This window comes from Cygnus olor, chromosome 1, assembly GCF_009769625.2.
Source record: "Cygnus olor isolate bCygOlo1 chromosome 1, bCygOlo1.pri.v2, whole genome shotgun sequence".
Classification (NCBI taxonomy): Eukaryota; Metazoa; Chordata; class Aves; order Anseriformes; family Anatidae; genus Cygnus; species Cygnus olor.
The window spans coordinates 11662939-11688807 of NC_049169.1; the positions used below are offsets into that span (position 1 = coordinate 11662939).

Genomic DNA, 25869 nt, shown 5'->3' on the forward strand with positions numbered 1-25869 from the left:
ATCCTCAAAATAAAATTAAAATTAAAAAAAAAAATTAAAAATTAAAAAAATTTTAAAAAGCAACTACCCAATCTTTATAAAGGTTTTCACATCAGTGAAGGTTTCTAATAACAAGGTGTTCATGGGACGCAAATCATGGAAAATATTTCTTTGCATTGACAAAAAGCATTCCTTAGTGCCAATATTGCATAAAAATATCCGTACTGACTAAATACTAAACGAAGTCTTCTAATGTCAGTAGTAGGACAGTGGTTTTCAAGCCAGTTTCTGTATCTCTACAAAACTATGAGTATTTGAAGAAGAAGAAAAGAAAAAAAAAGAAAAAAAAAAAAAAGAGCAGGAAGATTATACTTGTCTCTATATCTCTATATAAGAGACACATAGAATCTCTTATTAAAGAAATATCTAGCAGCTCAGTACTTCCACTGGGAAACTCCAGCTTGAAAGAGTTAGGAAAAATATGGTGGTAGGAAATTAAAGATTAAAGGAATGAAGTTCTAAAACAAGTTTGGCCTTTAGATTATATTCTGAACCTCCTGGAGAATGAATATAGTTATAGAACCAGTGGTATCTATGTTATCAAGATAAGGAGATGTTTGAGTCTCATCCAGAATTTGGCCCTCCTCACCACTGCTCAGTTTGGCAGAGCCTACTGGCAATGCACCTTCAACAGCAAATACACAGTCATCAGGAAAACAGGCATTTGGGGGTGAATTCAGCTGTCCAACACTTTCACACAGACATCCTTCTAATCTCTCTTTCTATAACAAACTTGAAAAGCCACCAAATTAGAACTGCAGCATTTTACAGTAGCGTTAATGGCTAAAGAAAGATCAGAGCAAAAGATGAATAGATTTTTAGTGACAATAGATAATTACAAGATGTTCAACAGTAAATGCTGAGAATACTGACTAACTAATTTGGTTTGATGACTCCAGTATACAGTCTTTAGAAGTCCAGCCACTTTATCATATAGGGATAGCTATGTCTACATTTGTAAATATTTTGAGGTAATATTTTATTTACTACGTAACTTCGCATCAAGGCAGTAACTTCATTGTCATTACAAGTTTAAAAAACTTCTCTCCAGTCAGTAGGAGCTTTATATTAATCACCAATTTGCCAGTGAGACACAAATGCAACCAAATTAATGGCATCATTAAAAAAGTAAAAAGCTCCATGAACAGCAGAATTAATGATGCTTAATATCCTGTATAGCTGTGCTTCCTTGTTGACCAAGTCAGACAACAGATTAAAAGTGACTTTTATAAAAGTGTAAACTTGAAAGTCTTTGAATTCTGATTTTTTTCTGTACTCAGTTATTTTTATGAAACTTGTGAAAACGCCTGAGACACCCGTATTTCTATTGAATTTGGTTTAAACCTGGAGATCCTGGTCGGTGGTTAACCAAGAAGATTAGGAAGAAAGGAAAGCGGGGGGGGGGGGGGGACACGACTACATCATACAAACTGAATTATCACACAATAATGACTACTTAGAAAAACAGGTCAAAAACCGTAAACCCACAGTCTTAGTCCTCACCAGCAAAGCTGTTGTTAACTGCCCTGTTTTCCAATACTTGCTAATACTAAGAACAAGATTTACAGTCCTGAGGGGGATACTTAACATTTCCTTAACTTTGCTAAATCTGTCTTCCTCCTACAGAAGTTTGTTTAATGCTATGGTTTTCCCAGCTTTCTGAGGAAACTGAGGTTCTTAATTCCACAGAACCAGTTCTGAATAATATCCCATTCACTGTTATACATGGTCTGCTTAGGTCCCAGGTACTACTCATCCTTCCTCCAGAGCAACTTCTAATAGATCTTGAATAAGTGATAAACTTCAGTTAAATAATTTTTTACCTCAGATTTCTTTGAGAAGCAATAGCAGAAGGTGAGATCAAATGGCTGCCATGCAGACAGTGTAGGTTGGGTTCAACAGGCAGAGCAGAGAGCTGCAAATCTGTTTGCTTACTTTGTTAGAGGTATTCTGAGAATCTTCAGCAATTCATTAGGAACACTGTTTTTAATTGAGATGCTTATATAATTAAAGAAAACTATTTTCTACATGTAAAATCTATTATTAAATGAGTGGAGGAAAATCTTCACATCTCTATTGAGTTGTACTGGGATGTTCCATCTGTATATTCCCCAGGCCACAGAGTAATTAGACACTGTACTAATAGGTCGTACATGAACCAAACAAAAAAATATATTTAGAGAGAACACTCCAGACCCCATAACTATATGAGTCCATCACTGTATTGTTATGCTGTAATGTGACACTTTACACTACAGAGAAAATATCCATTCATTATTAAGGTAGATGTAGAGAACAATGCATAATACACAGGAAATTTGACTTATTTTATTTTATTTTTTAATTTTATTTGTAGCCTCCACATACCAACTACATTTCATTTTCAGGTTCATAAAGTACACTCAGCACTTTGGAAAGGCTGGGTGTTCGTTTCAACAATTCTAACTAAAGGTGGATTACAAACACATATGCTGTTAGATTTCAGATGAGCCTTCACAGGGTGCAATGTACAATTTTGTGATCGTGATGCACTAGATGGACTGAAATGTTAAGACTATAACTATTTCAGAATATGAGATGAAATTCAAAGCAGAGAAAGTCATATGATGACCCAGGACCTCACTCTAGGCTTATGCAGTTATCCAGCTACACTCCACCTTTAAACCATTGACCTTTTCTTTTATTCATGGCAAAAAATTAAAAAAAATAATAAAAAAAAAAGAGACAGATTGTTGTTTATTTGTTGTTATGACCAGGACTGACCTGGCTAAAAAATTGGGAAATGTATGCTAATTTCCAAATTTACGAATTTAGGGCAAGTCCAAATAAGTACAAGTAGCACACTGAAAATCATCTGTCCCTAGCACCGCTTGTCATATTTCTGCATTTTACCATCCCTACCAAGGAATTATCTACTCAGTTATTGCAACAGGTACAAAATGACCAACCAAGAGACATTGGCATATCAGAAATATTAAGGTAACCTATCAACAAAGCATAAGTTAATGGGATATATTTCTATGTTTGGATACCAACAACAGTATCTCTGTTCTCTTCTGTGACAAATATCTTGTTTGAAAGAATATGTTCGCATTAGTATATCCCTAGTAACTGTGGAAATACACAAGTGGCAATTTGGTACCATGCAGAATGCCCGCTTGCTATAGACACAGGAGAACCACTAGTGTATGTGGTGGGAGCAGTGGGGGAATGGAGAAGGAGAATTTAGGCTTCCACAAAAGTACTAGCCCACTTGGAGGTGCTGAGCTCTGCTCTCTGGGGACAGCAACAGGACCCGAAGGAATGGCATGGAGCTGGGACAGGGAGGGTCAGGCTGGGTGTTAGGGAAAAGTTCTTCACCCAGAGGGTAGTCAGGCACTGGGACAGGCTCCCCAGCACAGTGGGCACAGCACTGAGCTGCCGTAATTCAAGGAGCATTTGAACAACACTCTCAGACACATGGCCTGATTTTGGACTTGTTCTCTGTGGACCCAGGAGTTGGAGTCAATGATCCTTGTGGCTCCCTTCCAATTTGGGATATTCTATGAGTCCATGATTTTGTGATTATCACTATTGAAGTTCTTCCTTTTCTGTAAGAAGCAGGACCAGAAGGATGTGCCAATATAGAATCTAAGTATGAGCTTGAGTATCATATTTTGACAACTATATATCCTTAACCAAAAATAATATATTGGTTATTGATTTGCATGCCTCATTTTTGTGGATATAGACATATCACCCTGACATCACATTCCCAAGCATTAATTGTTCCTATCCTGTCATTTTTATACCTCTTGCATCAATTATTTACTCCTTTTACACCTTACCTGCATAGTGGAGGTCTAGAGATTTTGTAGAGAAGAGAGAGACATTTCTTTGAAAATTTCACTTATGAAATTTTCATATTTCAAAAATATGAAATATTTTTCATATTCAAAATTAATGAAATTTGTAAATGTTAAAAGAGTCCAAGTCCTACTCCAGCTTCTACCTGCAGACATAAAACTCATTGCATTATTTCTTTTGACTCAGAACTTGGTTCATACGCACTGGTTAATTTTTCCAAGACTATTTTAAAAAAGGAAAAATAGCTGAAGCACAATGAAAACTGTGACATCTGTCGGTATTGGGATCTTCTCTTCACCAAGGAGAATAATTATGGGCCTCATGGGATTTCAGAATTAGTCAGCTCCACTACTGAAAGGAAGGTCACAAGCAACCATTTCCCATATAGGAATCCCTACATGGAAGCAAACTATAATTAATCCAAAGGTCTAAAATTTTGTCCTTTTTCAACTGTGGAACAAGAAGTTGTCATGAAGCACTAACACTAAGCAGAGAATAACTGAGCAGCTTGGTTCTTCCAGAGTCAGGGGGTGTTTACCCCAGCCAGAATTTTCACCTGCTGTCACGCCCTACCCTGAAGGAAGGAGGTGCTCAGCTAGACAGTCACTGCTGCAGAAAAAAATGGAAGTGTACTAAATCCAGAAATCAGTTCCTGCTACATATACTAAGTGCCTCGCCATATGTAGGATGAGCAGTGTTATGATTTGGTTATTGCACAATTTGTCCCTTTCATTTAATGCATCATTTGTCCCTTTTAGTTAACATGCTTATATTTTTTAGCAGCATGGGAGAAAGAAAAGGGCAAGAATCTGCAAATGGTACACTCAGAATTATTTGCTTTGGCTCCGTGATACATGTTCACCAACAGTCAAGGCTGTGGACATGTCTTAAAACAGACATTTAGATGGTAATTATGAATAATATGAAAATATATCGAGCTAATATAATGATACAGGACCAGACCTTGAAGCCATGACTGTTCTCTGTAAAAATTGCCTATAGCACTGACAGACATCCTAAATAAAGGGTCAGCTTTTACCTTCCTGAAATCAATGGGGCAGGAGTGATGCATTTTGAGACTATACTGTATAAAAGGTTGGGGGATGGGAAACATGAAAACTAACAATCTCCAACTCCCTAATATCTTTGAGGTCATTACTGAATGATCAATAACAGATGTGCTGATACTCACATGATGAAACAAGTTCCAGAAGTTAGTGAGAACACATATTAATTCAGTCAGTAAATAACTGCTGAGCTCTGGTGCACTGTGTTTCACCCCTTTTATTTCTATTCACTGTAGGTACCTTATTTTGAAATCAATATACTGTGATCTGTTTTATGCTTTACCATGCTTCTGGTGATACTTGTTTGCTGCTTGTGAGTTACCTAATGCCCTTGATTATGTCCCTGCTACAACCACATGTATGGTCATTGCCTATCAACACTAAAAATGTGACACCCCCCCCCAAAAAAAAACAAAAAAACATAAAAATAATGAAACCAGAATGACTTCTGTTTATTATTAGAGGATGATTACTTTCCTTAAGCAGGACACAAATACACTGTAATGTAAATGCAACACATCCTGCAGTGCAGCATCTGTTCTTAAGAGCAGTATGAGCTCCATCCCAGCATTGTGTTAATGATGTGTGCACGCCACATATTGATGCCCCATCCTGCCTCCAGCTTAGATACCCCATTTTCCTTCCAACCACACCAGAAACTTTTAGCTCCTCATGCAGAGTCAAACCATAGGACCTCAGTGTGCTCAGTGTTCAACGGCACCACCAATATTTCAAGAAAGAAAAACAGAAATGCCATCCTTATTTATTGCATGAAAGTCAATAGCTCAAGGGCAGAGCTGCTAGTTGATTGTAAATATTGGAAGTTGAAGAGGTTTTCTGTAGGCAAACATATTTTGACAGCATTTAGGTCTACATTTAATTTATTTTTTTAAATAAAACTTTAAATAAACTTTAAGTTTATTTATTTTAAATCTGGTTTAAAGGAAGCAGGACCAGTGCAAAATCAGTGTAGGTTACCTATAAAATCTCTCATCAGGTTATTTGGGAACACAAATATAATAGATTTTTAAAATTCTGATAAAAAAAAAAAAATCTGATTTGGGAACATAAATATAATAGATTTTTAAAAATCTGATTAAAAATAAAAAGAAAAGAGGTGAAAAGAGGTGAAGAAGAAAAAGGAAAGATTCAATAATGTCTAGTCCAGAAAGCTTGCTTTCTGTTTCATTTATACTTAAAGCAAAATTCAGATATTGAACATAGCCATTTCTTTTATATTCCATTTATTCACAAGCACTTTTGAATTACCATTAAAAATAAATTATCCATTTCTATTCTGCTTCCCAGTAACTGCCTGAAGAGGGCACATAGGGTGAAAGGAGTTTCTTAATAATTACCAAACAATTTATGACCAAATAAATTTGTAGACAGCACCAATGTAATAACCTACCAAGAGGTGACATGCAAAAAGATTTGTGGGGCTAACCTCATACCTGAGAGTGGTCAATGACATATTAAATTAAAGATTTCTCTCTCGTGGAAGCCAACTAAAAGCCTAAGGAAAGGATTTATTAACTCATTTGTCATCAAACGCAGGATTTTCTCAGTGCACTAGAGTTACTGGAAAGTTCACATGAAAGGGTCAAAGTCTTGTAGGCAAGGTTAGGACTGCCCTCTTTTTCCAGACAGGTACTCTAAGAATTAGGTTTCCTATGATCTCCTCTTCTGTCTCAGCCTTACAAACACTTACAAATTACTGCAAAAATACTGCTAAAATGACTGCAAAACCCATCACCAGCACAACAGCATTATTTGTCATTACAAGAAGACAGACATGCACATTCCCAAATTGTGAGCAACTAGGGAATACAAGCAGTCTGACACAACTTCCATTACGGTGAATGGCAACAGCTTTAATAAGTAACCACACAAGGGGAAAAAATGAAGTTCTCTGATTAGATGATATAGTATTTGACAGTGTTTCCATTTTTAGTTTGTGACAAAGCATAAAAATGCCAGTGAAGTTCAAGGAAAAAGTGATCTTGGTACAGAAGACCATAACTCTTACTGATTCCGCTAAACCTCAGACTGGTGCAAAGTGCATATTTCTAGATTTCTCCTTTGTAAAATTATCATATATTTAATTATTTCATTGTATTCAATATTGCCATAATTCTTACTGAAACCTATTGTGCTACTGTAGCTTCTTAATTGTGAAAGTGGGCAATTGAATTGAGTGAAGCTGTTTGTACATGTGATGGTTTTTAGATGTGCCCCCTAGAAAAAAATAAATAAATAAATAAATAGATAGCTAAATAAATAAATAAATAAGGCACTTTCTGGAAATGCCCTTGACAAAAAAATTTGGCACTTTCTTTTTCAGCATTTGCAGAAAGTGCCTCGAAGTGATATGATCAGCTTGTGCACAGTCCTGTTTGTAATGTTCTCTCCCCCTTGTTGTGCTTTAGGAAGGCTGGGTAGCCACAGAATCCCAGAGATGGGAATTTAAAGTGCTGAATATAGCATTTGGAGGCCATGGAGAAGGCACAGGGTTGAGTCCGAGCAGGGGAATTGCTGCTGGGCTGTCTCTGGAAGGCCCAGGTTGAGTCTGACACCTCAGAGGGTGAATTCCCGTGAATTGCTCTTTGTCAGACAGAAATTCTAGTTTAGATGCTTTGTAGCATGATCTAAAGCCAAATGAAAATAGAAACCTTAAAGCAGGTCATGTTTTGAAATGTAAGGGCATATCATGCAATTTTAACTAAATTTCCTCTGTCTCATATATAAACAACAGCTGCTGAACAAACAAACACAGCCTTCTAAGAATTATTTGTTTCTAAGGCCTTCAGTTTAGAATTAATTCTTCTGGGAAATAGTTATAATGTCACAGCCAATGCATTTTTGCCCCATGATACTTATTTTGCAAAATGAAGACCAACAGTTACAGCTTTAAGAAGTAACGAGCACAGCAACTACTTAACAATTTGTTCTTGGCAGGATCTGACCGCGTCCCAGTACCCTGCAGATTAATGTTTTTATAAAGGAAAAAATGCAGTATTCAGCAGGGAAAGAGATTACTGCTGGCTGGAGCGCAAAGCTGAACATTGCTTCCTCTGTTCACTTCTAGCACAGTGCTTCTCACCAAGACTCAGCTACCCCACCTCTCCCAGAGGCCTGCATTGCAAGCACCCTTTGAACAGCAGGCATCCCAACTGCTATCTCAGAACACACTTTGTGGGAGGGATTTTGCATGGTTTTACTTGCAAGCAGGCTACCAGCGTAGGACTGAGAAGGAAAATATGTGCATCCTCCTATCATCTCAGCTCACTCAACCATTACTTGTGGACTTTGACCCTTTCCACAAGCTGCTCTCAGAGCCAAAGCAAGCATGTACGAGTGAGGTTTTCATGCTGTGACTAGTCTGATGATGTGTCTCGTCTCCCTGGGAAGAGTGATAAGTATTGTAGCAGCCAGGCCCAGGGCAAAACCCATTCCAAGTCAGGAGGATGTACAAAGGGTGACAGACCTTGCACCGAATCATGGGGCACAAGAATGAAAATCACGAGGTTTAATCCACCATTATGCAGTCCAGGCTGTGGACAAGCAGCAGCTCTAATAACTCTAGACTGCCTTGATCCAGAGTCTTAGTGTGGGAAATGCTATTCAAAATAGTAAGCAATAAAATATCAGGTTAAAAAAATATATATATCTAATTCTCCATATACTGTCATACAGAGTCACCTCCTGCTGCAGTGCTGCCCCAGCAAATAACACTGAGCCTATGGATCCTCTGAGGAAATTAAATCAATTTATTCATATATACACAGCAGGGTTAGGAATTTGTTGCAGATTTTTCATTAGTTTACATTTATACAGTGAAAAAGAGGAAAAAGTCCCTTTCCAGCTGTACTTCAACTATACAGAAAGAAAAGCAAAGAGACTTTTATATGTTTCTGTGTTTATTTTCATTTTAAACTTCACTCACAGTGACGTTTCCATGACCCTGCTACTTAAGCCCTCCATGGACAGATGCACCATAGGCCACTAACTCCTGTGATGGAAATGCTGGTTTCATGGAGATGAATCAAAGCAATGTTAACCCTTCACCAACCAAATAACCAGAGATGTATTTTGAGGCAGTTATGTAGATGGATAACATTCCAGGTAGGGAGTCCACAGAAAGATCAGGAAGTTTAGGACAGATAAGCTTTAGCTGTAGGATAGGGTAAAGTAATCCTAGCCAAGGCTTTAAATCTGTTGACAGTGAGTAGGGTGTTTACTATTGATTACAGGGAAATCAAATTGGACCTTGGACTCACCAATCACGAGGATGACAAGGGGCAGGTTTTTCTGTCAGCTGCCCATTTAATGTGCAGAGACTGGCCACATGCAGTAGCTGCCTCATTTTTCAAATGGTGGGATTGTCTCTGCTGAGTATCCTTGATATTGATTAGACGGTTATTTTTTATACAGACTTATACTACTTACAGAGATGGTAGCAGGAATAAAAGCCACCAAGAGTACAGCTGAGAATAGTTAACCTCGAAGGTTAGTGTCCTCTCAGAGTGAAAAACACCTGACAGCATCTAAGAGATATTTATTTTTATTTTTTAATATTAAACATGAATAGCACCAAACTATGTTGAACGGAAATAAGCCGCACTTTCAAAACAGCAGCACTATCATATTTGTTTAAGTGCAGAAATATGCGACCTCTGTCCGTGCTGTGCAAGAAAGGACTGTTCAGATGGCAGGGTTGGTTTTCTAGCAGCCCTCAGGCTTGGACCTTGCTGCAGTTTGTGTCTGTCATTCAGCAGCAAGAAATATCAAGAGGAATCAACAATGAAGTAAAGGGCTGTGGTTGCCCTTAGACCTTCCAGGAAATGTGCTTGGGAGCAGCATTTGCATTGAAGTTCTCAATATATCTTGGCTGTACACTGTGAAAGCTCTCCTGGTCCATACCACAGTGAAAGCAATGATGCTTCTTGTTTCATTTCAGGGCATTCAGTCCCTGTGGAAGACATCAGCTAGGCATAATTCTGCATAGCAGAATGATGTCTCTTCTAGGGACACCTAAATCTTCTAATTTCTGATGTTTTTCACCTCTCTGATAGTGCCTGAAATTCCCTAAAACACTTGGTTAAAGGGGTTTTAATATCAAAAAAAAAACAAAAAACATGGCCCTTGCAAAGAGTAAGGGGAGATCTGTGCAAATCTGTGGTAATGCCACAGAAATCAGTTCAGTTGGCCTATTAGTTCCTTTTGTTTTATAGTATCACCAATTAAAAACTCTTGGCTAAACTTAATGGATCTCTTTTTTCATCCTAGAAATACAAGATATAAATCTCTCTCAAAAAAAAAAAATATATATATATATAAAGAAGAATCCTAATTTAAAACAGAATATTTAATACCTCTCTAATATGCAAATTTATTGCAGTTCATGCTTTTCATTTCCTCACAAACATCTCAGCAGAACAGATCTTCTCCATCAAATGAATTATTGGCCCTTCTCCAGCTATTAATTGCAAATCATAAGCAAGTGCTGGAAAATAAACTTGATTTACTTTAAGCAGAAAGAGAACAGAAAATCAAAGTGGCTGAAATGTTTCAGGTGCTGAAAAAGAAGGCTGCAAAGCTGAATTTTAATCCTGAGGAAATGATCTGGAGCACAGCTTGTGCACGTTCCTGAGTACTACAGTCCTTGCTGAGCATAGGTTTTTTGCCTCTGATTTAGTGTATGTGACAGCTCCACCGATGGGCACTCCTAGGTCTCTAATGCTGTGCTTTGGACGCAGTGCTCCACACAAATTGAAGAAAGATGCCATCCCCCTAAGACTGTTATTACAGAGTTCGTATGAGTTAATTGTTTACAGTCTCCTGTTGTTTATCATCGAATGCATTGCAGATGCAGCTCTAATTGAAGTATTTATGACTTTATCGAACAAATAGCCACCTATCCCAAACTCCAGACGACCTCTGCATGTACCATAAGGTACAAATGTACCGCACTATAAAATGACAATCAGCAGACAGCTGCTAACTCCTCAATGAGCCAAGGACAAACAGAGCCTTAAGGATAGCAAACCACAGTCTGTACAGGGGAAGGAGGAAAAACGTTCAGGCAATTCAGGACTTTGGGTGCTGGTGGCCAGCCAGCAACACTCCCTTCCCTACCAGTGGGACTAAAAATCTGAGCAAAGTAACCAGGCCTCAAGGAAAAGATGCAAAGGAGCTCATGCATATATTCCAGGGGGACAAAGCTTGCTATATGCTGAAAAATAGCCTTACATTTATGAATTTCGAAGAAGACATGTCTAATAAACTCCTCTGAGATGCTGGCTGTATCACATTGACCATGGCACAGACATGAAATTTGGCTGAGGGATTTTTTCCACCAAGGAGGACAGACAAAGGACTTTCCCTGTGTAAAGCATAAATGTATCTTTAAAAAGTGCCTGTGCCTCTGCTCTACAACACTGCTACAGTCACTGGAGGTGCCAGGGTAGTTACCATATGGAAACAGGAGAGAGATGAATCTGCTTGAAGCACTTAACAAACATAGAGGTTTGTTCAACAGGCTTTATTTAGGGCTTTGAAGTCTTAAAATGAACGTCCAACTCAAAGACAGCCAGTGCAGACAGCGGGGCAGGAGGTTGGGCACTCACACGAGCAGAGCTCAGAAAGCAGGGAGTTGAACGCTGCTGCAGCTGCAGCTCCAAGGTTGGTTTTATCAAAACATGACAAAGCTGGGCTCATCCCCCTGCAGGCAGTGCAGGTGTACACACCAGAGCCACATGCTTTTTGGGATGAGCTGTTAAAACAGAGTTTTCCACTTTCCATGAGACATCGTATATGCAGGAAGCAGAAAGGATAACACCTCTTGCATTCTTATGCATCCTTTTAAAGCCCACTAAAGTCAACTGAAAAGAAAGTGAGGGCCAGGTACCCCACAGATCCAGGTATTTTCATCCCACAGACCTCAACCTTCCTCAGCTCCAGCACAGCTGGCAAAACACAGGCAATAACAACATAGTCTGAACTGCTGAGAATTTCTGTGGTTCTTCATACTATTATTTTTCTTACCCTGTTGCTCTTTTCATCTATACTTAAAGATAACATGGAGATAAAGCCCTGATTACCTGGAGCCACCATTCCATTGACTTAACGAGGCTCAAATCTCAACCTGAGACAGAACAACAATCAAAAATGTAAGGGGAAAAAGACATAAATGTAGCAGATAACAGGGAGAATAATCATGTCCTAAATCTATGTTGCAGCTTTTATCACATCCACTAATCCTCGCAGTGTTTGTGGAACAATGCAAGAAAATTGGTTGTTTAAGTTTTAAAAAGTTTTTACAAGTCCCTTTCTTCTGCAGATAGACTGACAAGTTATCTATGCAAATTAAGAGTGAACAATTAAAAATATACTTTGGTTGATATTTGTAACAGGGAATTGCTCATAGGGAAAAGTTAACACATTTTTAAAGGAAAAAATTAATAACTTGTAGCCTGAGGGCAGGAGGCATGGACATGATGTTATTACATGCTTTATGCCCATGCAATATTAATGCAATTGCCATGACAACTGTGACATCCTCTGAAATTATACACCTTTACAATTGCAGAATATCTTCTGAAGGAAAAACATCTCTGCAGCTAGCAGGAAGGTTGCTGTCATCTAAAATCTGTTTTTATAATTATTCAAACGTTTCTTCAATATTTCTTTCTTCTAAAGGCTATCATGATAAATTAGTTTCAAAGATTAACCATGGATTATTCCTTTTTTCCATAGTGAAAAACAACTGTATTTTAAATTTCCAAATAATTGTTTAATGGCAAGAATTTTTTAACAAAAAAAAAAAGTGAAAAGGAAAAAAAAAAATAAAAAAATACAGTCTGAAAGTCAGGGCTTCCAAAAGAGGCACACCAATCATCTTATAATGACTGTAGCAAACTGGATAGGGAACTGCTGCACAAAGCAGCAGACCAAAGTCTTATACAAATTGACAGGTTGAGCATGTCACAATACAGTCATGGCTCATTCAGAGGTTAAGGCAGGATGCATACTCTACATATCTAATACATTGTTTTCAGTGAAGAAAATAATCTGAATCACACTTAGAATAATATGGGAAACTGTATAATCTGGGGGCCTGAAAAGCAGCCACAGAGTAATCACTCAGTAAAGTAACATAAAGGCCACCAGACACCATGTCATGAGAATGCTATCCTTTCATAATATATTCAGAAAAATCAAAATGACATAAACAGGCTTTAGTAACGATGTCTCACTTCTAGCAAAATGCCTCATGTGCATTACATACACTGCACTCCTTTTTATAGTCTCATTACAATTCCTTTCAAATTGAAACCAGGCTATGATTCAAATGCCCATTCCTCTGCTTATTTCAATATGAAGTGGACGCACCCAGTACCTCAGGTTTATTAGAAAGAAAGTAAAGATATATGAAGCAAAAAATGGTGAAAACATAGTACTAGATGTCTTTAGCCCCCAGGCATAACCTGGAATGGAGGTTTAGGAGAGAAGCTACTTGCTTTTATTTCCCTTTTACTGAGGGAAAGCTCACTGGATAGTGTCAGAGAGAAATTAGGTTCATTTGTGTAGTGCTTAATAGCTCTCATCCAGCAGGTTGCCCAGAGAGGTTGTGGAGTCTGCCTCCTAGGACATCTTCAAAAGCCCCAGGGGCATGTTTTTGGGAAAAGGGCTCTGGGTGGGCCTGTGTGAGCAGGGGTTGGACCAGATGGCTTCCAGAGGGCCCTGCCAGCCTCAGCCAGTCTGATTCTGTGAGAAAAAAAAAAAATCTTAAAAACATTTAAGAGTGTTAATGTTCCTGCTTATTTCTTTAAAAGCTGCAGATACAGGAAAAAAAAAAAAAAAAAAAAAAAAAAAAAAAAAAAACACAAAATGGGACTCCTTGATCCATTAAAACCATGTGTAAAAGTCCAAATCCTTTCACGGGGTGACAGATTGGTTTTAGACTTTTCACTAGTATCCATCTGCACCATGTCCTGGTTGGACACACTCACGGATCTTAACCTTTGTTTGCACCTCTCTGGTCTGTCTTATAAACTATTACAGCATAAAACCAGCATATTGAGATCTTACAAACTAAACACACAGATGTCAATCAAGATGCCAATCTAATAAATTGGCAGAATTATCCTGCACCTGTTTACCTTCCTTACAGTCCAAACAGACTAAGGGAACATGGGTCCGGTGGTACAGGGATGCTCTCCCTCTGGAGCCAGCTCCAGGGAGAGCAGGAGAAGAGTGCTCCAGCAAGAAGTGTGGCTGGTCCTGACCAAAGCGCTCAGCAATGAAAAAGCGAGGACACAGATCTCAGTCACATATTCTGCATGGTGGTGTAACCCCAGCCACTAATAAGAACCATCCAGCATCCTCACTGTTATGCTCAGCTGCAATACTGGCTCTGTCATGCGCCTCTCTTGTGAGCAAAGTTAAAACCATATGGACAGACGGGCTCTGTGCAGCTATGTGACCCCGGCTGGAGGAGTATAGAAAACACTGCCTTTCGATTCGTTCCTGATGCCATCAAACTTGCAGCAGATGTGAATTTGGCCCAGTGACACAAATTCCTGCATGTAACTTAGGTCTTTTCCTGACAGTGGCTGACTGTTGCAATATGGGATAAGTGATGATAAGGAGAGAGGGGGAGCCTTGGGGAGGGAGACTTACACAGTGCTTAGACCCCTTCATGCTTTGCCACAGTAAGGAGAGCAGCATAACATGGGTGATGAAATATGGGCTAGGTATAAGAATAGTCGACTGTCTTAAACTTTCTGATAACAATTTATAAAAATAGAGTAACTAACCACAAAATGTAGAACAGACCACATGCCTCTCTCTGCAGCCCTTCCTCCCCTGCTCAAGACAATGAAAAAATACTTCAAAGTAAACTAATTCTGAAAATCCTTAGGACAAATTTTATCCTATATATATTTATTATATTATATATATGTATATATATACTATATCCTCTCTCTCTCTATATATATATAAGGCCTGCATATGAAAATACTACAATCTGTTAAACAGATGAGACCTATGCAAAGCTCAGTCTTATGAACACCATGAATTTTACTCATCACACAAACTTCTATGATTATGCCAGTAAGAATCGTTGACCCACCCACAGCAACAAACATTAGATAATTTTGCCTCATAGCTGTTTCTTGGATATACATTTACATACTCACTAAAATGAAACCACTTCTGAAGTAGAGGAGAGAAAACAGAAGGTATTTTTAGGGCAAATTTCTGCCACACCTGTTCAAACTGGCAGGAGCATCTGAGACACACATCATGAAATCTTTAACTCTGTATGGAGCAAATCAGTCCTAAGGACTGAGATCACAGAAGGCAACCCCTCAACTCATAACTCCCCAGCCAGGCTTTAGTCACTAAATCACTCTTCTCCAGCTTGCAATTTACCCTGGAGCTTTGATACTTATTATTATTATTTATTATTATTCTTTATTATTATTATTATTATTACTCAGTTTATCATACTATCAAGAAATACTGTAAAGAACAGGACTGCGAGCACTTTGAAACTGTACAACAAGATGCACCATCACCTTGAGGAAGTTATACAGTCTAAGCACAAAGCAAAACACAAGAGATTCCACAGAGATAGGTGTACAAGCACAGTGCAGCGATCCCAATCAGCATGACCAGCAAGGATCCCAGCACACCAGTGGGCTAACTATTATAAATTAAGCCAATGGAACTGTGCTGATGTACTGAAAAAAACGTCCAGTTGGGTTTGTATTATCCTGAACTGCTGCTTCATATTTAATTACAAAAATCTTAAAGAAACACAAATGCCCGCAGCAACAAAGTCAGTGCCTGCTGTGCACCAGCTGTCTGCAGTGATAGAGCATGACGGATAGCCCCAGCCTCTGGGGGGGTCTGCGGACTAGAGCAGTCGCTGAGCAACCAAAAATATCGCCATCTTCACGCGTTACAGTCTTTGTTGCAAGAGTGCTGTCCCACTGTGCCCATTTCCATCGCTGGGAAATAATTATCATGGTCAGGACTGATCCTGCTTTGATCTGCTCCAGTGGGAGGAAAAACAGGTTGCATGCCATGAGAAAGACGTGATGGGGCTTGAATCTTAATCCTAATGCATCTCTGGGAAAGGCTGAAGAGCCAACTCCTCCAATCTTCCCAGCGCTCCCCCTCTGGTGGGCAGTGCCTTGCACCCTGGCCCTAGGGCTCTGTCACTGATCACACTGCTCAGCACAGATGTTGAGAGAACAAACGCGTACAACAGGCAGAAATCCTTTTTCTTTTTTTTTTTTTTTTTTTTTTTCAGAAAATAATAATAATAATATTTAAAAAGCAGGACAAGGATCTGGTGTACATGCAAGAGCTCACTGCTGTGGCAGCTGCTTGGGGAGGGAGGCTAGTCTGTGTTTCTCTCTAGGCTCAGCTTCACTCCTGGATTCTTGTTTTGGGTGCACAGTAAAATGTAGAAAGAAAAAAAAATCTAGAATGCTATTTTTGTCTCTTTCTGGACAAACTCAGTGAGTTTATTTCAGCAAATTACTGTCATTAAATACATCTGAAAGCAGCTGTAAGTAGGGGAAAAACCAAAGAAAGTCATGCACAGAAGCATGCTGCCAGCACTCTGGCAGCAGTAGTTAATATTTTAGAGGAAGATGAAAGAAATGTATAATAATGCCAAATTATGAAATAACCAAGTCAGGAGAGATTTTTCTTGCTGCCTTCCACTGCTGAAGATGAATTCCTCAAACGTAAGTCCCAAAGCATGATCCCTCCCTTCCTCAGTCACCATTTCACACCTCCCCCCACCCAAAAAAAAAAAAAAAAAAAGCTTTAAGTTTTCTGCTCAGAAAGAGTCTGAATACAAAGGAGATGAGGAAGGGGGTCCAGCACAGAATATCAGAATACCGCTTGGAATTGTCCATTTTATTTCCAGCCTCCCCTTCAGCTGTTTATCACATTTTCCATCTGTTTCAAGAGAGGCTCTCTCTGATTTTGGAAAATCAGACGTGTTAAAATCTTGCTAAAAATATTTCAATTGCAAAATATGATGCTTCATAAAATACCAGAAGGCCAGAAATAATTCACAGGGAAGCTTTCGAAATGCTTCAAGAACACTTTTGTATAAAATTGCATGCTGAATCATAAAAACCCTAGGACAGAGAGGACTCCCCAAAGACATTTAAAGCTAACTGAAACTTTTTGTACCTTAACATTTAGAAATCTGGAGAAAAAGACATTTTAAAATATGCTTTCCTAACACACACAGAATCCTGAGTGGATGTTTGTATATCCCATTCATATATTTTATTTCCTGCAGTTTTCAGGTAAAAGCAAGAAATTTCAGGGACTTTTTAAAGAACTTCTGCTGCTAGAGCAAACAGGCACGCTGCTGCATCACCGTGTGCCTGCTGAGCAAGGTGACAGGACTCTGCTATGGCAGTGCCAATGCAAAGTGAAGCATGTTGAATGCAAACACCTCGGTGGCTGGTGTGGCATCTCCACCTGGGTCATTGCCCAGCTGGGCTGCTGGTGGCATCTCCTGCTGGTGCCGTTGCCACGCTGGCTGCGTGTGGATGTGTGGAAGGGCACTTTCTGGTCTGCCTCTGCCAACCTGACTCATTGCTATTCTGTAAAAATACCCAGCCCTTGGGTTTGTGACTAATTCACTAAATCATAATCCGGCTATATGCTTTAAAGTGTTAATTCCTCCATGTCTTTGGAGAGGCTGTATTTTTCACTTGATACAATGGCTACAGAAGTAGATTTTAGTTGTCATATTTTGCAGCATCATTTCTCAAAGGCAGGAAGAGGTCCTCCTCCCAAAACAGGGAGGGCAGTGAAGGGATATTACAAATGAGCTTGTAAAAAGCACTTCAGTGTTTTTTCCTTAAACCAGCCCAGTGCCAGCTCTGACAGATACTGCAAAACCAAGAAAATCATGTGCCGAAAAAGATTTCTGGCAGGCAGGAAACCAAGAATCATTAAGACCACTATAGATTGTATTATTTTTGACTGTTTATTCATGACTCAGTGACAACGCCCCTCCATTGTCTTCCTTTCATTGCATGTTATTTTAAATGACAACACATGGACAATATTGTACTGCAAGACTCAGTGTGATAAAGGATTTTCAGCCAAATTCTCAGACTACAAGACCCAATAAATGTGCAATTACTTTAATGCAACCAGACCAAATTACCTGAGCGAGCAACTTGTATTTCGAAACCCACAATAATAAGCATAAAGTTTAAATTTGCAATTTTAATCCCTTGCTACGATATCCACCAGTAATTCCGCACAGTGGTACGCACCATCCCAGGAAGCAAGCTGTCAGCATCACAGCCGCATTTAAATAGAGAGCAAACTGAAATATAACGACTTGCTAGCCTTCGCTACCTGCGTTAGTTAGGATTGTGGAATGACTTTTTCGTTTCAATATGGCTTTGCCTTTCTAGGTGGGAACCTCCAAACTTTCCAGTCCAAGCTTTCTACATGTGGTCTGTAACCAATTCTACATTGCCAAGGAAAGGTACTGTGCCAAAAGTCTCCTTGGTGCTTGTTCCTGGTAACTGTGCTGCTGTCCATGCTCTTATTCATCTAGAGCAGCCACAGTAGCTTCCTGTAATTCGAACTCAATTCTAACAATAATGGGATTGTCTATGGATAATCGGCTGTAAGAACTGCTGACAGAGTGGCAGGAAAGTAGGCTCTCTGTTGTGTCCAGTCCAGCTTGGAGGAGCCCAGAAGGAGGGGACAGTGCAGACCCATGGCCCTGGGTGCTGGCAAAGCACCCCCATGCTCAAAGCCCTGACATGCCCAAGTGGGGACCGAGCAGGGTCAAAGGCAGCCTGTTGTCCTGTTACAGCAGCTCTGTGTGCTGGGGTCTCTCCATTTAAGAAAAAGCCTGGAAGTGAAGAGAGGGCTGGATCCCACCCACTAGTCCACCAGACCCCCTCTCCAAAAAATAGAGGAAGAGGGCAGCAAATATTTCCTCTATAATGTCACCTATGTCATGGAAATGTTTGTTTGGCTTATTGCAATGGCCAGTGTTTTTCCAGGAGCATTGAGAAGAGCAGTGTGGTTAGACCTACAGGGTAACATCTGGTTCTTGTAATTCTTACACTAATTTTCAGTGCCATGTCTCTAACCCCAGCAAAGAGAGCAGCTCCATATTCCACAGTGCTGCCTTGAAGAACGTTTTAAAATACCCTTTGTTCTAAACGTGTTTGGAGTACTCAAAGCAGAAAGGAAGTCTGTCATGAAGAATTACAGCAAATAAGAGAAGAGGAAAAAAAAATTTCGTTTGTTGCACTCAGTGGTGCAGAAGTTGTGCTATCTTGCTTCTGCCACACATTTGCGGTTGTTGTGAAATAAAATATCGATTGGAGAAAGTACAAAGGAGAAGCATTCATAAAAGCCTGAAATGCCACAATTGGTAAGTATGCCAATTTTCAGGAATGTCTGATTTAGAATACTCTCAAGAGCACTTGGTCTTTTTTTTTTTTTCCCTCACCCACAGACATAAGCAACTGCAAATCTAGATTAAAAAAAAAAAAAAAAAAAAAAAAAAAAAGCAAGCAAGCAGCTGCACAAAGAAAAAGATGTTAACTTTAAAACTTGTTTTATGTCTCCTATTTCTCATTGCCAGGCATGGCAAATATTTGTCTAGAGTATTTACTTTTACTTTGTTAAAGTCTAGGGCCAGATTCATTAACATACCCTATCTGCTTTATACTACCCTCAAGATGAAAAGCAGTCGTAAACTCAGTTGAAAAAAAAAAAAAAAATTAAAAAAAAATATATATGCTTGCTCCTTATGGGTAAAATGAAGTAAACCAGCAAGAACATACCAGTCAGTGTAGCCATAAAATCTGTCTCCACTCTAACAGACAATTTGCCCTCCTTAAAATGTTAAGCTTTAAATGGAAAATGTGTCTATTGGCTACTGACGAAATTTCCATCTTTCCTATAACATTGAGGTATGTCTTTAAACTTGCATATTCTAGTAGTTGTTCATGTTTTCCAAAGGTCACTTATATCATATTTCCAAATCTGTTGATGATTGAGCTTAAACACTAGGGGAATCATTCCTGTAATGACTTTGTCTCTCCCTACTTCCAGAAGCAAATCAAATGGTGAGGAATATTTAAGTCTCTGGTCACAGATATAAATGTTTCAAATGTGGATTCTGTACTTATTTCTTAAAAGAAAAGGGTTTCATGACCTCTGAATTACTGTTTTTAAGTGTTACATTCAAAGTATACCAAAGCCAATTCAAGTCTTTTGAATAATGTTAGTAGGTATAACAACAGGCCTTAAAGTTGTTTATTGGAGAACAAGGGTGTGTCTCTATGTCTGGTTTTGTTTGTTTGTTTGCTTTGTTTTGTGGTGCAACTGCTGAACTTGTATATTATCAATATTATTATGTAATGATTTAATCATTATTTATTTTCACCTTTACTTTCAACTTCAGAAAATAAAAGAAAATGTACACTTCAGAAAGATCTTGGAAGCCTCTTTCCTCATTCATCCTCTCACCTCCCTTATTGCTATATAATGTAGCCCAAAAAGACTGTCAAGCTTATACACAGCAAACTTAGGAAGTACACACAAAATTTGGATGCTCATCAGGTATTTTCTTTATAGCTTGCAGCAGTTTCCCTGAGCTGTTAAGGGAACTGTCTGTGCACTATCTCAGACTGAAAAGCATCAAAAAGTTCTCAAAACTGCGATTTAATATACTCAGCTTTAAAAAATGTAACAGCTTGTGGAGCTCAATCATAATTAATGCAGTTTTGAGGTCCTTTATTTAGAATCCCCCTTTTCTGAAAGTTTTGCAACATTTTAAAAGGTTTTGTGGTTTTATTGCTCTTGAGATGGAAAACAAGCAAACAAACAAACAAAAATTATTCCTCTCTAAACAGATAAGCGGTTTCTTATTGCTTTCAAGGCAGTATTATCTTTACAGAAGGAGCATTCAGACGATGTACCAGCTTGCATTGTTCAAGCAACATAAATATGTTGCTGGAAATTATTCTTTCTAGACTTTGGCTGTGATAACTAAATAATGCAATATCCCCTTGAACTCATCTGAAAACGGCTATGTAATACTTTCAAGACAGAATTGTAAAGAAGCCTACCTGGAAGAAGAAACGATGCCTGGCAGTGAAGAGCACATGTATTTACATCAACTTTCATTGTATCTAGATTAGGTTGAACCTAACATTTCTTTGGCTGAGTATATTCAGAGCGGGGGAAGGATGGGGGGTGAGGTGGGGGCTTATTGGATCCTAAATACCAAATGTTAAATCAGTCTTGGTGACTTAAGCGAAAGCACCCTACATTAATAGCAAGTAAAACTCAGATCCAGCAGCACACAGTGGCTTTCACTGGACACTCATTATTCCACTAAGACTTAGTGTAACCCTAGAAAATTCTTCCTCTCTTTCGTTCCTGCAGTTTCTAAAAAAGTAAATCTTCATTTACTTTCAACAGAGAGCCAATGTAGCTTATTAAACAAGAATAGAGCTGGTGTCAGACATGCAGGAACCGTGAGGGTCCTTGTGCTAGGCAGAACAAAGACAGAGCTTCAATGTCTACTACTTTTCAAGACAGAAAGGAAATAATATTACATATACTGAGATCTGACCATATTTGACATGACAAGACACAGACATCTTGAATTGCAGTATCTGACATACAAAAGACAAATATAACTCATCCTAAAGAGGGAATCACACAGATACAGGGAACCTCAGGTTTTGGCTTTTTGTCTGCAAATTTTCAATAATCAACAGGATTTTTGTTTTAGAGTAGTACAGTGACAGTGCTTAATATTTGAACATATTATTTTTGTCTGTGGGTGCTGGACTTGTCCTATATGGTAGGTACACATACCACCTATATTGATGGTATAGGATACATTCAAACAGGACAATCTTTCTGATTTTAACAGTGATATGTCAGCCTAGTGACACTTTTCAGTCTTCAGTTTCTCACTCATAGAAAGGGAATAACTTTATTATTTTTTTTAATAAAGCACTTTGAAAATATAAATGAATTATGTAACAAAAAACTGGCAACATTTATTTATAAAGAATTTAAGGATGCCATTCCTATGAATCTTGATGGAATACTTGCAGTAAGCTAAAATACCTGAGGCGAAAAGCACAATGTGAAAACATGGCTGAAGATTATTAATGCAATGAGGACAATCCCTCCTCTTATTCCTCTTATACTCCTCTTAGATGTACTTATTGTCAAAGTACATATGAACATCACTTTTCAGAAAGAAAAAAAAAAATATATATATATATCAGTTGAAAGAAAAGTAAACAAGAAAAAAACACGGGATTCTTTAGCACTGAAATTTAATCTCTTCTATTAGGAGTCTAGTGTGTAGTCATCAACACATTTAAACAAACGAGCAGAAAAAGTAAGAAAACTCACTGAAAATTGTAATATAGGTTAGAATTGCAAATCCTTCTATTACAAAAAATGTCATTGGCTGCTAAAGTAGCCACTTAAATTGTCTCTGGGTTACAAGTTTCACTTGAAACCAGTACCTTTAGCTTGAGTTATGGCACTTGAAAGGAAAAAGTTTTCAACTGCTAAAATCATTATAATTGTTTTCTAAAAAGTAGGATCCTGAGTACCTCTATTGAACAGACCCTGGACTTCCTTTATCAGGACAATAGAGTAATTTTTTCTCCCTCCCTCTCTCTCTCTGCTATTCTTACACAGTAAATAAGAATTCTAACAGCCCAAATCAAATACTGACAAGTCACTCATATTATCAGGCGATTTCATTAAATTAACTGGGAAAATGAATGGAATAAGGACCTGCAAAAGCACAGTTTTATTAGCTGTATTGGTAAAAGAAACACAGTGTTAAATGTATGTTTTATCATCGATTTTATCACTTGAGGAAAAAATGTATATGAATGCACATGCTTTTTTTCCAAAATGAGAGTAGCTGCCCCAGAAGAAAGCTCAGACAACCCTGCCTTCCTATCCCTAACTGCTCAGCCCAATAGCTAAATGGAGATCATCTCATTCAAGTATAGGAAGGTGGAGCAAAGAAAATGACTACCTTCATTCTTGGGACCTAATCCATGTTTTAGAAAGATGACATCATTACCAACTGCTTGTCAACAACTATGGCTGAAGTGATTTCCTGTAATGTATTACACTTCCCTTAAAGCTGCATTTTTGCAGTCTATATTCACAGCCTCGCAGGAAGAGGATGCTTATTTTAGCAACATCCTTGAATGTTTCTATCAGGGAGAAACCAGTGCAATTGCTAAATCCCATTGACCTAACTGGTTATTTGCCACTGAAGAACAAAGTTAAATAAACTAAAATGGTGGATTTATATAAAGCAATTAAACACCAAAGACTGAAAAGAGCAATATAATCGTCTTTTTTTTTTTTTTTAATAGCGTTTGTATTTAAAAAAAAATGTAAAGAAATTGGGGTCACAGCTTATTTTTTTAAAACAGCATGCTTCACATTGGGAGTTATGAAAGCACAGCAAAATTCAGGACATGCAATCACGTCCTGTAGTAGGACTGCTTCACAAGGCTTGACTTCAGAAAGCTCCAGCAGGAAACCTGCCCTTTTCATTTTCTTCACATGTCTACAGCTTTTGTTCTGCCATATTATCCCCCATAAAATTCTTGACAGGATGTATGCACTATTTCACTGGCTTTTTCTTCACCCTATTCAGTTCAAAAAAAAAAAAAAAAAAAAAAAATTCAATCAAGACAAGGGCAGAAATTGCAGATTCTCATGTTTGCAGCTCTTTGGCATCCCAAAGTACCATAATCCACATCTCCATGGTAGTTCCCCTTGGGTTTGGGAAATCCTAGATCTTCTATATTCTATGAGGGCTCACTCTGAGAGTGTTAAGGCTATAGAGAGAAGTCCTTAAATACCACTGCATCACCCCTCGTTCTGCCTCAGTCATAAACAGTTCATCCCCAGACCCTTTATGGTAGAACAAAATGCAGGAACTAAGCCCTGCTGCATGCCTTGCTTTGATTGTGCTCGCTTGGGGCAGGAGAAAATGTCAACATAGGTTACACATAAAGGACAGATCATATGGGAGAGTAAGCAGCTGTTGGCACCTAAACGGTGGGCATCCAGAAACAAACATCTTCCAGTAAGGGAGTGTATTGGGTTTTTGTGGCTAGGGCTTGGTAGCAGGGGGGCTGCTGAGAAGCCCCAATTACTGTCCCAATTCCATCCCCCTGCCCTATCCTCAGGCTGCTGAGACAAGAAGGCCTCCATGCTCTGACAACAAGTATTAATGTTTGCAGACAACACTTCCAGAGAGAAATGAAGATTAGCTTCGCTTAGCTTGCTGGTTTTATAGTAGGATACAGTCAGAATAACAACAACAACAACAACAAATCCAACAACAAATCCAGGGATGAACCATTAACATCACTGAACACTTCTCACAGTAGACACAGACCAACTCCCCCAACTTAACAGCCATTTCCCATAGGTAGGGGAGAATTCACTTCAGATTCTTGTCTCTAGTTTACTAACAAAACAGAAAGATCCCCTAAACCAAACGCAGGGTGCTGCCATCCACTCCCTCTCCAAACAGAAGTAGGTTTATTTGTAGTTATTAGGTCATCTCATCTACAATACAAGGAAGGAATATTTTTAATCTCCCTAGAGGGGAGGCAGTAGTGAGGAGGAATATCCTCTGCAGAGGTTTGATGGTGGCTAAAGAACAGCCTTCCAGCATACGTACCAGAGAGTTTTTCAAGATTTTTTTCCTAGCTCTGGAGAAGAACAAGGATGAGCTTTATGAGGATTATATGGTCTGAATAAAGAGCAATTTCTCCTACATGGGGAACATACTGCCTACACTTTGTTTTAAATATATATTATTATTTATTTATACAGCTGAGTGGTAAGTTACTTGTTAGCAGCAAAAGAGATTGAGTCTTCATACACTATGGGACATTTTTGTGTGTATAACATGCTTTCATTTCAGAGAAAATATCACTGCTTTAGGCAGGGAAACAGCAACAGGCCAGGTGAGTGGAATCTCTAATTGGGCTAGGAGGCAGGGATCAGAGAATTACAGAATATCCTGAGTTGGAAGTGACACACAAGGATCATAGAGTCCATCTCCTGGCTCCACACAGGACCACCCCAAAATCAGACCGTGTGTCTGAGAGTGTTGTCCAAATGTTTTTTGAACTCTGGCAGGCTCGGTGCCATGCCCACTGCCCTGGGGAACCCATTGCAGTGGATGTTTGGATAGAGGCAGACTGGGACAAGACTGGGCCTGCCGAAGACCTCTCCAATGAAGGATTCATAGGTGTGCACCACAGCTCACAGCTGTTTCCTTCACAATGATTTTAAGCACTTTGCATGGCTGGCATGAATGCAGTCCCACAGCATCCTTGGTGAGAGGACAGAAAACACACTGCATGTCAACACCGAGGAGATAGGACCCTCTCAAAGCAAGTACATGAGCCTCTTGGTTTCCTGGTAGAGCCAAATGATAACAAAGGGCATGGATTTGTGTACAGGAAGAAGAGTGCCAGTGCATTTTCAGGGAAAAAAGGTGGAGGTATAAAAGTCAATTGGTGATGGAAGCTGTTGCTACAGATATTCACAGCATTCAATGTGGTTCATAGGGCCTGGAAAATGACAAAATGATAATTATTAGTTAACACAACTGTAAGTATATTAGGAAAGCAGCATAAAAGGATGTATTCTCCTTTTCAATTGAGAGATCTGTGATAACACCACCTGAACTAATTAACATCAGCTATGTAAGTGTTATGGACCAAACAACACTAAAAGTGAAATGTGGCATCACAGGCTTAGGCCACAAACAGATCTACAGCCTCTTTACTTTGAATTGATT

General features: G+C 38.8%; 1 long non-coding RNA gene across 1 annotated transcript; it reads right to left on the reverse strand.

Annotated features, from left to right (window-relative positions):
* Positions 1-1605: 1605 nt before the first annotated feature.
* LOC121064062 lies at positions 1606-25299 on the reverse strand. Its single transcript, XR_005816317.1, has 4 exons — positions 25076-25299; positions 20652-20654; positions 15261-15270; positions 1606-1621 (listed from the first exon to the last, which is right to left on the reverse strand). It is a non-coding gene; the product is annotated as an uncharacterized LOC121064062 (long non-coding RNA).
* Between the last annotated feature and the right edge of the window lie 570 nt (positions 25300-25869).